Source organism: Phyllobates terribilis, unplaced genomic scaffold (assembly GCF_046119375.1).
Source record: "Phyllobates terribilis strain yellow unplaced genomic scaffold, ASM4611937v1 Scaffold_5__5_contigs__length_657084704, whole genome shotgun sequence".
Lineage (NCBI taxonomy): Eukaryota > Metazoa > Chordata > Amphibia > Anura > Dendrobatidae > Phyllobates > Phyllobates terribilis.
The window spans coordinates 652,553,357-652,567,216 of NW_027362765.1; the positions used below are offsets into that span (position 1 = coordinate 652,553,357).

The 13,860-nt window shown below is 45.8% G+C and overlaps 7 non-coding genes and 4 pseudogenes across 7 annotated transcripts; all 11 read right to left on the reverse strand.

Annotated features, from left to right (window-relative positions):
• Positions 1–974: 974 nt before the first annotated feature.
• LOC141150070 (U2 spliceosomal RNA) lies at positions 975–1,165 on the reverse strand. The gene has a single exon (XR_012246340.1). It is a non-coding gene; the product is annotated as a U2 spliceosomal RNA (small nuclear RNA).
• A 1,115-nt stretch (positions 1,166–2,280) lies between these two features.
• On the reverse strand, positions 2,281–2,471 carry LOC141150099 (U2 spliceosomal RNA). The gene has a single exon (XR_012246369.1). It is a non-coding gene; the product is annotated as a U2 spliceosomal RNA (small nuclear RNA).
• Positions 2,472–3,586: 1,115 nt separating this feature from the next.
• LOC141274779 (U2 spliceosomal RNA) lies at positions 3,587–3,777 on the reverse strand. Its single transcript, XR_012323045.1, has one exon. It is a non-coding gene; the product is annotated as a U2 spliceosomal RNA (small nuclear RNA).
• Positions 3,778–4,892: 1,115 nt separating this feature from the next.
• Positions 4,893–5,073, reverse strand: LOC141150217 (U2 spliceosomal RNA; annotated as a pseudogene).
• Positions 5,074–5,597: 524 nt separating this feature from the next.
• Positions 5,598–5,713, reverse strand: LOC141151094 (U2 spliceosomal RNA; annotated as a pseudogene).
• Positions 5,714–6,828: 1,115 nt separating this feature from the next.
• On the reverse strand, positions 6,829–7,019 carry LOC141274780 (U2 spliceosomal RNA). Its single transcript, XR_012323046.1, has one exon. It is a non-coding gene; the product is annotated as a U2 spliceosomal RNA (small nuclear RNA).
• A 1,115-nt stretch (positions 7,020–8,134) lies between these two features.
• On the reverse strand, positions 8,135–8,325 carry LOC141150014 (U2 spliceosomal RNA). The gene has a single exon (XR_012246288.1). It is a non-coding gene; the product is annotated as a U2 spliceosomal RNA (small nuclear RNA).
• Positions 8,326–9,440: 1,115 nt separating this feature from the next.
• LOC141274781 (U2 spliceosomal RNA) lies at positions 9,441–9,631 on the reverse strand. The gene has a single exon (XR_012323047.1). It is a non-coding gene; the product is annotated as a U2 spliceosomal RNA (small nuclear RNA).
• Positions 9,632–10,749: 1,118 nt separating this feature from the next.
• LOC141150218 (U2 spliceosomal RNA) lies at positions 10,750–10,930 on the reverse strand (annotated as a pseudogene).
• Positions 10,931–11,454: 524 nt separating this feature from the next.
• On the reverse strand, positions 11,455–11,570 carry LOC141151095 (U2 spliceosomal RNA; annotated as a pseudogene).
• Positions 11,571–12,685: 1,115 nt separating this feature from the next.
• Positions 12,686–12,876, reverse strand: LOC141274782 (U2 spliceosomal RNA). The gene has a single exon (XR_012323048.1). It is a non-coding gene; the product is annotated as a U2 spliceosomal RNA (small nuclear RNA).
• Between the last annotated feature and the right edge of the window lie 984 nt (positions 12,877–13,860).

Below are 13,860 nucleotides of genomic sequence, written 5' to 3' on the forward strand. Positions count from 1 at the left end.
TGCTGCAATCCACGCGTTTTAGATCTGCATAACTCCACCTCTTTAAACACAGCACCTTCACCCCCTGCTGTTCCCACCCGCCTCAACACCGTTGGAAGGGAGGAGAACCAATTAAGGCGGGGGGTGGGGTGGAACGAGCAGCTGTCTACCCTTAGCAGGAGGGCTCCTGATTACATACCTCTCCTGCTGCTGCTGCTGCTGGCTGTCCAGCAGCAGACTGAAGGTGGCTGCTGCTGTGCACAGGTATATAAAGGCTCAGAGCCTATTATGACACGCGCAGCCAGCGTTCCATTGCCACATTCCATCTACTGCAGGCAGGATACCTGGCTGGCTGAATGTCGCTGAGAAGCTCACAGAGACCGCCATAAGCAACAGTTTAACAGAATGCCACAGACTAATCAACCAAACTTTTTGGGTTGGGTTCTCTTTTATAGTCTGCAGGCATTAAATGAAAGAAGTCAGTGTTCCAGCAGAAGGAGACAACGTTTCAGAAAAGGCATTGTAGCAAACCAAAAAAGAAATTTTAAGCGCAGCAGAGTAACCAGCGCACATACCTGTTAGCTCAGGTGAGTTTAAAAGGCTGCTGTTGATAACAAGGGCATTTGCTAAATAGATGGTGTGTGTGCAACAATATACTGAAAGGTCAATTATATTGTGCAGCTTATCTCACCACCTGTAGTTATTTAGGTGAAAGCTCCAAAATGCTTGCCTAATATGTCTGTTTATCCAAAAGGAAGTAAAAAGGGAGAGCTAGAAAGATAGCATTGCATCACATTACATGGCAATGCAATGCACAGTTGCTGAAGTTGAACCAAAATGAGCTTGTAATCTGGCTTCTGCAACTTTGAACATGAAAAATCCAATGAGGAGAAGAAAAGCAAAGCCAAAGAGTCCATCCCAAAATCTGACAAACAAGCAAAATGAACAAAAAACATTGAATTCAATTCTTTCTGATTTTAGAAACTGCATTAAAGAAGGGGTGCACCGGTCCTGGAGATACTGCAATACCAGGTCAATGCGTGGAGTGGACAGAGCAAGCTCTTTTTCCATCTCCCTGTTCTAAAAATCCATTTAATATATGGTCCCCAGATAGGGGACGTATCAGATATTAAACTGATAAGAACAGATACTACACTTGATCTTAGTCAAAAGGCCGAGAAGCGATAACCAGAATTGGTTTCAAACTACGGAGCCACCCAAGGATCCTGAAAAGTCCATTTGTGGAGATGAGCTCCTGGACTCCCGTTAAGAAGACATGTTGTCAACCTCTAGATCCCTTACATGCCTGCACTTTTCGGCTTGCTGCTGCTGCAATCCACGCGTTTTAGATCTGCATAACTCCACCTCTTTAAACACAGCACCTTCACCCCCTGCTGTTCCCACCCGCCTCAACACCGTTGGAAGGGAGGAGAACCAATTAAGGCGGGGGGTGGGGTGGAACGAGCAGCTGTCTACCCTTAGCAGGAGGGCTCCTGATTACATACCTCTCCTGCTGCTGCTGCTGCTGGCTGTCCAGCAGCAGACTGAAGGTGGCTGCTGCTGTGCACAGGTATATAAAGGCTCAGAGCCTATTATGACACGCGCAGCCAGCGTTCCATTGCCACATTCCATCTACTGCAGGCAGGATACCTGGCTGGCTGAATGTCGCTGAGAAGCTCACAGAGACCGCCATAAGCAACAGTTTAACAGAATGCCACAGACTAATCAACCAAACTTTTTGGGTTGGGTTCTCTTTTATAGTCTGCAGGCATTAAATGAAAGAAGTCAGTGTTCCAGCAGAAGGAGACAACGTTTCAGAAAAGGCACTGTAGCAAACCAAAAAAGAAATTTTAAGCGCAGCAGAGTAACCAGCGCACATACCTGTTAGCTCAGGTGAGTTTAAAAGGCTGCTGTTGATAACAAGGGCATTTGCTAAATAGATGGTGTGTGTGCAACAATATACTGAAAGGTCAATTATATTGTGCAGCTTATCTCACCACCTGTAGTTATTTAGGTGAAAGCTCCAAAATGCTTGCCTAATATGTCTGTTTATCCAAAAGGAAGTAAAAAGGGAGAGCTAGAAAGATAGCATTGCATCACATTACATGGCAATGCAATGCACAGTTGCTGAAGTTGAACCAAAATGAGCTTGTAATCTGGCTTCTGCAACTTTGAACATGAAAACTCCAATGAGGAGAAGAAAAGCAAAGCCAAAGAGTCCATCCCAAAATCCGACAAACAAGCAAAATGAACAAAAAACATTGAATTCAATTCTTTCTGATTTTAGAAACTGCATTAAAGAAGGGGTGCACCGGTCCTGGAGATACTGCAATACCAGGTCAATGCGTGGAGTGGACAGAGCAAGCTCTTTTTCCATCTCCCTGTTCTAAAAATCCATTTAATATATGGTCCCCAGATAGGGGACGTATCAGATATTAAACTGATAAGAACAGATACTACACTTGATCTTAGCCAAAAGGGCGAGAAGCGATAACCAGAATTGGTTTCAAACTACGGAGCCACCCAAGGATCCTGAAAAGTCCATTTGTGGAGATGAGCTCCTGGACTCCCGTTAAGAAGACATGTTGTCAACCTCTAGATCCCTTACATGCCTGCACTTTTCGGCTTGCTGCTGCTGCAATCCACGCGTTTTAGATCTGCATAACTCCACCTCTTTAAACACAGCACCTTCACCCCCTGCTGTTCCCACCCGCCTCAACACCGTTGGAAGGGAGGAGAACCAATTAAGGCGGGGGGTGGGGTGGAACGAGCAGCTGTCTACCCTTAGCAGGAGGGCTCCTGATTACATACCTCTCCTGCTGCTGCTGCTGCTGGCTGTCCAGCAGCAGACTGAAGGTGGCTGCTGCTGTGCACAGGTATATAAAGGCTCAGAGCCTATTATGACACGCGCAGCCAGCGTTCCATTGCCACATTCCATCTACTGCAGGCAGGATACCTGGCTGGCTGAATGTCGCTGAGAAGCTCACAGAGACCGCCATAAGCAACAGTTTAACAGAATGCCACAGACTAATCAACCAAACTTTTTGGGTTGGGTTCTCTTTTATAGTCTGCAGGCATTAAATGAAAGAAGTCAGTGTTCCAGCAGAAGGAGACAACGTTTCAGAAAAGGCATTGTAGCAAACCAAAAAAGAAATTTTAAGCGCAGCAGAGTAACCAGCGCACATACCTGTTAGCTCAGGTGAGTTTAAAAGGCTGCTGTTGATAACAAGGGCATTTGCTAAATAGATGGTGTGTGTGCAACAATATACTGAAAGGTCAATTATATTGTGCAGCTTATCTCACCACCTGTAGTTATTTAGGTGAAAGCTCCAAAATGCTTGCCTAATATGTCTGTTTATCCAAAGGGAAGTAAAAAGGGAGAGCTAGAAAGATAGCATTGCATCACATTACATAGCAATGCAATGCACAGTTGCTGAAGTTGAACCAAAATGAGCTTGTAATCTGGCTTCTGCAACTTTGAACATGAAAAATCCAATGAGGAGAAGAAAAGCAAAGCCAAAGAGTCCATCCCAAAATCCGACAAACAAGCAAAATGAACAAAAAACATTGAATTCAATTCTTTCTGATTTTAGAAACTGCATTAAAGAAGGGGTGCACCGGTCCTGGAGATACTGCAATACCAGGTCAATGCGTGGAGTGGACAGAGCAAGCTCTTTTTCCATCTCCCTGTTCTAAAAATCCATTTAATATATGGTCCCCAGATAGGGGACGTATCAGATATTAAACTGATAAGAACAGATACTACACTTGATCTTAGCCAAAAGGCCGAGAAGCGATAACCAGAATTGGTTTCAAACTACGGAGCCACCCAAGGATCCTGAAAAGTCCATTTGTGGAGATGAGCTCCTGGACTCCCGTTAAGAAGACATGTTGTCAACCTCTAGATCCCTTACATGCCTGCACTTTTCGGCTTGCTGCTGCTGCAATCCACGCGTTTTAGATCTGCATAACTCCACCTCTTTAAACACAGCACCTTCACCCCCTGCTGTTCCCACCCGCCTCAACACCGTTGGAAGGGAGGAGAACCAATTAAGGCGGGGGGTGGGGTGGAACGAGCAGCTGTCTACCCTTAGCAGGAGGGCTCCTGATTACATACCTCTCCTGCTGCTGCTGCTGCTGGCTGTCCAGCAGCAGACTGAAGGTGGCTGCTGCTGTGCACAGGTATATAAAGGCTCAGAGCCTATTATGACACGCGCAGCCAGCGTTCCATTGCCACATTCCATCTACTGCAGGCAGGATACCTGGCTGGCTGAATGTCGCTGAGAAGCTCACAGAGACCGCCATAAGCAACAGTTTAACAGAATGCCACAGACTAATCAACCAAACTTTTTGGGTTGGGTTCTCTTTTATAGTCTGCAGGCATTAAATGAAAGAAGTCAGTGTTCCAGCAGAAGGAGACAACGTTTCAGAAAAGGCATTGTAGCAAACCAAAAAAGAAATTTTAAGCGCAGCAGAGTAACCAGCGCACATACCTGTTAGCTCAGGTGAGTTTAAAAGGCTGCTGTTGATAACAAGGGCATTTGCTAAATAGATGGTGTGTGTGCAACAATATACTGAAAGGTCAATTATATTGTGCAGCTTATCTCACCACCTGTAGTTATTTAGGTGAAAGCTCCAAAATGCTTGCCTAATATGTCTGTTTATTAAAAAGGAAGTAAAAAGGGAGAGCTAGAAAGATAGCATTGCATCACATTACATGGCAATGCAATGCACAGTTGCTGAAGTTGAACCAAAATGAGCTTGTAATCTGGCTTCTGCAACTTTGAACATGAAAAATCCAATGAGGAGAAGAAAAGCAAAGCCAAAGAGTCCATCCCAAAATCCGACAAACAAGCAAAATGAACAAAAAACATTGAATTCAATTCTTTCTGATTTTAGAAACTGCATTAAAGAAGGGGTGCACCGGTCCTGGAGATACTGCAATACCAGGTCAATGCGTGGAGTGGACAGAGCAAGCTCTTTTTCCATCTCCCTGTTCTAAAAATCCATTTAATATATGGTCCCCAGATAGGGGACGTATCAGATATTAAACTGATAAGAACAGATTTTTGATTGAAGCTGCATCCAAGGCACTGAAAAATGTGACCGAAGTCACACCAAAACAGCGCACGAGGCGAGGATTCATGTGGACCCTTCCCGGAGGAGAGGGTCCCCAATAAACCATCCCCATCCCTCCGAGCCAGAAGGCCACAGCGAGGGTCAGGGATCTCCGATGCTCTCCCTAGCCGAAGCCGGAGAAGAGCCGTTTTCGTGCTGCCAGCTTCCATCTAGGCTGCCACCCTAGTGGAGCTGGAGCCTGTGTTGGTTTCTCAGCCCAAAGCTGACCGGACCTCCGACCGGGTTTATAAAAATTCCCCTTCCTAGCCCGGAGGCCAGGAATAGGGGGGGTTGCTCAGAAAGTATGATTGGCAAAGGTGCGGCGTGCTACGAAGCCAAGTCTTTCTGGGGTTCCCAGTCCCAGTAAGCTTGGACTCCCACCAGGGCGACTACTCCTGGGGCACATTGCTCCAAAGCCCTCACACTTACCCAGCCTAGTAACTTCGATCCTGGAGGGCCATGTTTTCCATCAGATAACTCTATGAGCCACCTGGCGTACTAACAAGTGCACCAAACCAGTGTGTAATATGCATCAATTTACTAGGGCAGCCCAAGGACAAAACTGCCTTTTCAAAAGATACTACACTTGATCTTAGCCAAAAGGCCGAGAAGCGATAACCAGAATTGGTTTCAAACTACGGAGCCACCCAAGGATCCTGAAAAGTCCATTTGTGGAGATGAGCTCCTGGACTCCCGTTAAGAAGACATGTTGTCAACCTCTAGATCCCTTACATGCCTGCACTTTTCGGCTTGCTGCTGCTGCAATCCACGCGTTTTAGATCTGCATAACTCCACCTCTTTAAACACAGCACCTTCACCCCCTGCTGTTCCCACCCGCCTCAACACCGTTGGAAGGGAGGAGAACCAATTAAGGCGGGGGGTGGGGTGGAACGAGCAGCTGTCTACCCTTAGCAGGAGGGCTCCTGATTACATACCTCTCCTGCTGCTGCTGCTGCTGGCTGTCCAGCAGCAGACTGAAGGTGGCTGCTGCTGTGCACAGGTATATAAAGGCTCAGAGCCTATTATGACACGCGCAGCCAGCGTTCCATTGCCACATTCCATCTACTGCAGGCAGGATACCTGGCTGGCTGAATGTCGCTGAGAAGCTCACAGAGACCGCCATAAGCAACAGTTTAACAGAATGCCACAGACTAATCAACCAAACTTTTTGGGTTGGGTTCTCTTTTATAGTCTGCAGGCATTAAATGAAAGAAGTCAGTGTTCCAGCAGAAGGAGACAACGTTTCAGAAAAGGCATTGTAACAAACCAAAAAAGAAATTTTAAGCGCAGCAGAGTAACCAGCGCACATACCTGTTAGCTCAGGTGAGTTTAAAAGGCTGCTGTTGATAACAAGGGCATTTGCTAAATAGATGGTGTGTGTGCAACAATATACTGAAAGGTCAATTATATTGTGCAGCTTATCTCACCACCTTTAGTTATTTAGGTGAAAGCTCCAAAATGCTTGCCTAATATGTCTGTTTATCCAAAAGGAAGTAAAAAGGGAGAGCTAGAAAGATAGCATTGCATCACATTACATGGCAATGCAATGCACAGTTGCTGAAGTTGAACCAAAATGAGCTTGTAATCTGGCTTCTGCAACTTTGAACATGAAAAATCCAATGAGGAGAAGAAAAGCAAAGCCAAAGAGTCCATCCCAAAATCCGACAAACAAGCAAAATGAACAAAAAACATTGAATTCAATTCTTTCTGATTTTAGAAACTGCATTAAAGAAGGGGTGCACCGGTCCTGGAGATACTGCAATACCAGGTCAATGCGTGGAGTGGACAGAGCAAGCTCTTTTTCCATCTCCCTGTTCTAAAAATCCATTTAATATATGGTCCCCAGATAGGGGACGTATCAGATATTAAACTGATAAGAACAGATACTACACTTGATCTTAGCCAAAAGGCCGAGAAGCGATAACCAGAATTGGTTTCAAACTACGGAGCCACCCAAGGATCCTGAAAAGTCCATTTGTGGAGATGAGCTCCTGGACTCCCGTTAAGAAGACATGTTGTCAACCTCTAGATCCCTTACATGCCTGCACTTTTCGGCTTGCTGCTGCTGCAATCCACGCGTTTTAGATCTGCATAACTCCACCTCTTTAAACACAGCACCTTCACCCCCTGCTGTTCCCACCCGCCTCAACACCGTTGGAAGGGAGGAGAACCAATTAAGGCGGGGGGTGGGGTGGAACGAGCAGCTGTCTACCCTTAGCAGGAGGGCTCCTGATTACATACCTCTCCTGCTGCTGCTGCTGCTGGCTGTCCAGCAGCAGACTGAAGGTGGCTGCTGCTGTGCACAGGTATATAAAGGCTCAGAGCCTATTATGACACGCGCAGCCAGCGTTCCATTGCCACATTCCATCTACTGCAGGCAGGATACCTGGCTGGCTGAATGTCGCTGAGAAGCTCACAGAGACCGCCATAAGCAACAGTTTAACAGAATGCCACAGACTAATCAACCAAACTTTTTGGGTTGGGTTCTCTTTTATAGTCTGCAGGCATTAAATGAAAGAAGTCAGTGTTCCAGCAGAAGGAGACAACGTTTCAGAAAAGGCATTGTAGCAAACCAAAAAAGAAATTTTAAGCGCAGCAGAGTAACCAGCGCACATACCTGTTAGCTCAGGTGAGTTTAAAAGGCTGCTGTTGATAACAAGGGCATTTGCTAAATAGATGGTGTGTGTGCAACAATATACTGAAAGGTCAATTATATTGTGCAGCTTATCTCACCACCTGTAGTTATTTAGGTTAAAGCTCCAAAATGCTTGCCTAATATGTCTGTTTATCCAAAAGGAAGTAAAAAGGGAGAGCTAGAAAGATAGCATTGCATCACATTACATGGCAATGCAATGCACAGTTGCTGAAGTTGAACCAAAATGAGCTTGTAATCTGGCTTCTGCAACTTTGAACATGAAAAATCCAATGAGGAGAAGAAAAGCAAAGCCAAAGAGTCCATCCCAAAATCCGACAAACAAGCAAAATGAACAAAAAACATTGAATTCAATTCTTTCTGATTTTAGAAACTGCATTAAAGAAGGGGTGCACCGGTCCTGGAGATACTGCAATACCAGGTCAATGCGTGGAGTGGACAGAGTAAGCTCTTTTTCCATCTCCCTGTTCTAAAAATCCATTTAATATATGGTCCCCAGATAGGGGACGTATCAGATATTAAACTGATAAGAACAGATACTACACTTGATCTTAGCCAAAAGGCCGAGAAGCGATAACCAGAATTGGTTTCAAACTACGGAGCCACCCAAGGATCCTGAAAAGTCCATTTGTGGAGATGAGCTCCTGGACTCCCGTTAAGAAGACATGTTGTCAACCTCTAGATCCCTTACATGCCTGCACTTTTCGGCTTGCTGCTGCTGCAATCCACGCGTTTTAGATCTGCATAACTCCACCTCTTTAAACACAGCACCTTCACCCCCTGCTGTTCCCACCCGCCTCAACACCGTTGGAAGGGAGGAGAACCAATTAAGGCGGGGGGTGGGGTGGAACGAGCAGCTGTCTACCCTTAGCAGGAGGGCTCCTGATTACATACCTCTCCTGCTGCTGCTGCTGCTGGCTGTCCCGCAGCAGACTGAAGGTGGCTGCTCCTGTGCACAGGTATATAAAGGCTCAGAGCCTATTATGACACGCGCAGCCAGCGTTCCATTGCCACATTCCATCTACTGCAGGCAGGATACCTGGCTGGCTGAATGTCGCTGAGAAGCTCACAGAGACCGCCATAAGCAACAGTTTAACAGAATGCCACAGACTAATCAACCAAACTTTTTGGGTTGGGTTCTCTTTTATAGTCTGCAGGCATTAAATGAAAGAAGTCAGTGTTCCAGCAGAAGGAGACAACGTTTCAGAAAAGGCATTGTAGCAAACCAAAAAAGGAATTTTAAGCGCAGCAGAGTAACCAGCGCACATACCTGTTAGCTCAGGTGAGTTTAAAAGGCTGCTGTTGATAACAAGGGCATTTGCTAAATAGATGGTGTGTGTGCAACAATATACTGAAAGGTCAATTATATTGTGCAGCTTATCTCACCACCTGTAGTTATTTAGGTGAAAGCTCCAAAATGCTTGCCTAATATGTCTGTTTATCCAAAAGGAAGTAAAAAGGGAGAGCTAGAAAGATAGCATTGCATCACATTACATGGCAATGCAATGCACAGTTGCTGAAGTTGAACCAAAATGAGCTTGTAATCTGGCTTCTGCAACTTTGAACATGAAAAATCCAATGAGGAGAAGAAAAGCAAAGCCAAAGAGTCCATCCCAAAATCCGACAAACAAGCAAAATGAACAAAAAACATTGAATTCAATTCTTTCTGATTTTAGAAACTGCATTAAAGAAGGGGTGCACCGGTCCTGGAGATACTGCAATACCAGGTCAATGCGTGGAGTGGACAGAGCAAGCTCTTTTTCCATCTCCCTGTTCTAAAAATCCATTTAATATATGGTCCCCAGATAGGGGACGTATCAGATATTAAACTGATAAGAACAGATACTACACTTGATCTTAGCCAAAAGGCCGAGAAGCGATAACCAGAATTGGTTTCAAACTACGGAGCCACCCAAGGATCCTGAAAAGTCCATTTGTGGAGATGAGCTCCTGGACTCCCGTTAAAAAGACATGTTGTCAACCTCTAGATCCCTTACATGCCTGCACTTTTCGGCATGCTGCTGCTGCAATCCACGCGTTTTAGATCTGCATAACTCCACCTCTTTAAACACAGCACCTTCACCCCCTGCTGTTCCCACCCGCCTCAACACCGTTGGAAGGGAGGAGAACCAATTAAGGCGGGGGGTGGGGTGGAACGAGCAGCTGTCTACCCTTAGCAGGAGGGCTCCTGATTACATACCTCTCCTGCTGCTGCTGCTGCTGCTGGCTGTCCAGCAGCAGACTGAAGGTGGCTGCTGCTGTGCACAGGTATATAAAGGCTCAGAGCCTATTATGACACGCGCAGCCAGCGTTCCATTGCCACATTCCATCTACTGCAGGCAGGATACCTGGCTGGCTGAATGTCGCTGAGAAGCTCACAGAGACCGCCATAAGCAACAGTTTAACAGAATGCCACAGACTAATCAACCAAACTTTTTGGGTTGGGTTCTCTTTTATAGTCTGCAGGCATTAAATGAAAGAAGTCAGTGTTCCAGCAGAAGGAGACAACGTTTCAGAAAAGGCATTGTAGCAAACCAAAAAAGAAATTTTAAGCGCAGCAGAGTAACCAGCGCACATACCTGTTAGCTCAGGTGAGTTTAAAAGGCTGCTGTTGATAACAAGGGCATTTGCTAAATAGATGGTGTGTGTGCAACAATATACTGAAAGGTCAATTATATTGTGCAGCTTATCTCACCACCTGTAGTTATTTAGGTGAAAGCTCCAAAATGCTTGCCTAATATGTCTGTTTATCCAAAAGGAAGTAAAAAGGGAGAGCTAGAAAGATAGCATTGCATCACATTACATGGCAATGCAATGCACAGTTGCTGAAGTTGAACCAAAATGAGCTTGTAATCTGGCTTCTGCAACTTTGAACATGAAAAATCCAATGAGGAGAAGAAAAGCAAAGCCAAAGAGTCCATCCCAAAATCCGACAAACAAGCAAAATGAACAAAAAACATTGAATTCAATTCTTTCTGATTTTAGAAACTGCATTAAAGAAGGGGTGCACCGGTCCTGGAGATACTGCAATACCAGGTCAATGCGTGGAGTGGACAGAGCAAGCTCTTTTTCCATCTCCCTGTTCTAAAAATCCATTTAATATATGGTCCCCAGATAGGGGACGTATCAGATATTAAACTGATAAGAACAGATTTTTGATTGAAGCTGCATCCAAGGCACTGAAAAATGTGACCGAAGTCACACCAAAACAGCGCACGAGGCGAGGATTCATGTGGACCCTTCCCGGAGGAGAGGGTCCCCAATAAACCATCCCCATCCCTCCGAGCCAGAAGGCCACAGCGAGGGTCAGGGATCTCCGATGCTCTCCTTAGCCGACGCCGGAGAAGAGCCGTTTTCGTGCTGCCAGCTTCCATCTAGGCTGCCACCCTAGTGGAGCTGGAGCCTGTGTTGGTTTCTCAGCCCAAAGCTGACCGGACCTCCGACCGGGTTTATAAAAATTCCCCTTCCTAGCCCGGAGGCCAGGAATAGGGGGGGTTGCTCAGAAAGTATGATTGGCAAAGGTGCGGCGTGCTACGAAGCCAAGTCTTTCTGGGGTTCCCAGTCCCAGTAAGCTTGGACTCCCACCAGGGCGACTACTCCTGGGGCACATTGCTCCAAAGCCCTCACACTTACCCAGCCTAGTAACTTCGATCCTGGAGGGCCATGTTTTCCATCAGATAACTCTATGAGCCACCTGGCGTACTAACAAGTGCACCAAACCAGTGTGTAATATGCATCAATTTACTAGGGCAGCCCAAGGACAAAACTGCCTTTTCAAAAGATACTACACTTGATCTTAGCCAAAAGGCCGAGAAGCGATAACCAGAATTGGTTTCAAACTACGGAGCCACCCAAGGATCCTGAAAAGTCCATTTGTGGAGATGAGCTCCTGGACTCCCGTTAAGAAGACATGTTGTCAACCTCTAGATCCCTTACATGCCTGCACTTTTCGGCTTGCTGCTGCTGCAATCCACGCGTTTTAGATCTGCATAACTCCACCTCTTTAAACACAGCACCTTCACCCCCTGCTGTTCCCACCCGCCTCAACACCGTTGGAAGGGAGGAGAACCAATTAAGGCGGGGGGTGGGGTGGAACGAGCAGCTGTCTACCCTTAGCAGGAGGGCTCCTGATTACATACCTCTCCTGCTGCTGCTGCTGCTGGCTGTCCAGCAGCAGACTGAAGGTGGCTGCTGCTGTGCACAGGTATATAAAGGCTCAGAGCCTATTATGACACGCGCAGCCAGCGTTCCATTGCCACATTCCATCTACTGCAGGCAGGATACCTGGCTGGCTGAATGTCGCTGAGAAGCTCACAGAGACCGCCATAAGCAACAGTTTAACAGAATGCCACAGACTAATCAACCAAACTTTTTGGGTTGGGTTCTCTTTTATAGTCTGCAGGCATTAAATGAAAGAAGTCAGTGTTCCAGCAGAAGGAGACAACGTTTCAGAAAAGGCATTGTAACAAACCAAAAAAGAAATTTTAAGCGCAGCAGAGTAACCAGCGCACATACCTGTTAGCTCAGGTGAGTTTAAAAGGCTGCTGTTGATAACAAGGGCATTTGCTAAATAGATGGTGTGTGTGCAACAATATACTGAAAGGTCAATTATATTGTGCAGCTTATCTCACCACCTTTAGTTATTTAGGTGAAAGCTCCAAAATGCTTGCCTAATATGTCTGTTTATCCAAAAGGAAGTAAAAAGGGAGAGCTAGAAAGATAGCATTGCATCACATTACATGGCAATGCAATGCACAGTTGCTGAAGTTGAACCAAAATGAGCTTGTAATCTGGCTTCTGCAACTTTGAACATGAAAAATCCAATGAGGAGAAGAAAAGCAAAGCCAAAGAGTCCATCCCAAAATCCGACAAACAAGCAAAATGAACAAAAAACATTGAATTCAATTCTTTCTGATTTTAGAAACTGCATTAAAGAAGGGGTGCACCGGTCCTGGAGATACTGCAATACCAGGTCAATGCGTGGAGTGGACAGAGCAAGCTCTTTTTCCATCTCCCTGTTCTAAAAATCCATTTAATATATGGTCCCCAGATAGGGGACGTATCAGATATTAAACTGATAAGAACAGATACTACACTTGATCTTAGCCAAAAGGCCGAGAAGCGATAACCAGAATTGGTTTCAAACTACGGAGCCACCCAAGGATCCTGAAAAGTCCATTTGTGGAGATGAGCTCCTGGACTCCCGTTAAGAAGACATGTTGTCAACCTCTAGATCCCTTACATGCCTGCACTTTTCGGCTTGCTGCTGCTGCAATCCACGCGTTTTAGATCTGCATAACTCCACCTCTTTAAACACAGCACCTTCACCCCCTGCTGTTCCCACCCGCCTCAACACCGTTGGAAGGGAGGAGAACCAATTAAGGCGGGGGGTGGGGTGGAACGAGCAGCTGTCTACCCTTAGCAGGAGGGCTCCTGATTACATACCTCTCCTGCTGCTGCTGCTGCTGGCTGTCCAGCAGCAGACTGAAGGTGGCTGCTGCTGTGCACAGGTATATAAAGGCTCAGAGCCTATTATGACACGCGCAGCCAGCGTTCCATTGCCACATTCCATCTACTGCAGGCAGGATACCTGGCTGGCTGAATGTCGCTGAGAAGCTCACAGAGACCGCCATAAGCAACAGTTTAACAGAATGCCACAGACTAATCAACCAAACTTTTTGGGTTGGGTTCTCTTTTATAGTCTGCAGGCATTAAATGAAAGAAGTCAGTGTTCCAGCAGAAGGAGACAACGTTTCAGAAAAGGCATTGTAGCAAACCAAAAAAGAAATTTTAAGCGCAGCAGAGTAACCAGCGCACATACCTGTTAGCTCAGGTGAGTTTAAAAGGCTGCTGTTGATAACAAGGGCATTTGCTAAATAGATGGTGTGTGTGCAACAATATACTGAAAGGTCAATTATATTGTGCAGCTTATCTCACCACCTGTAGTTATTTAGGTTAAAGCTCCAAAATGCTTGCCTAATATGTCTGTTTATCCAAAAGGAAGTAAAAAGGGAGAGCTAGAAAGATAGCATTGCATCACATTACATGGCAATGCAATGCACAGTTGCTGAAGTTGAACCAAAATGAGCTTGTAATCTGGCTTCTGCAAC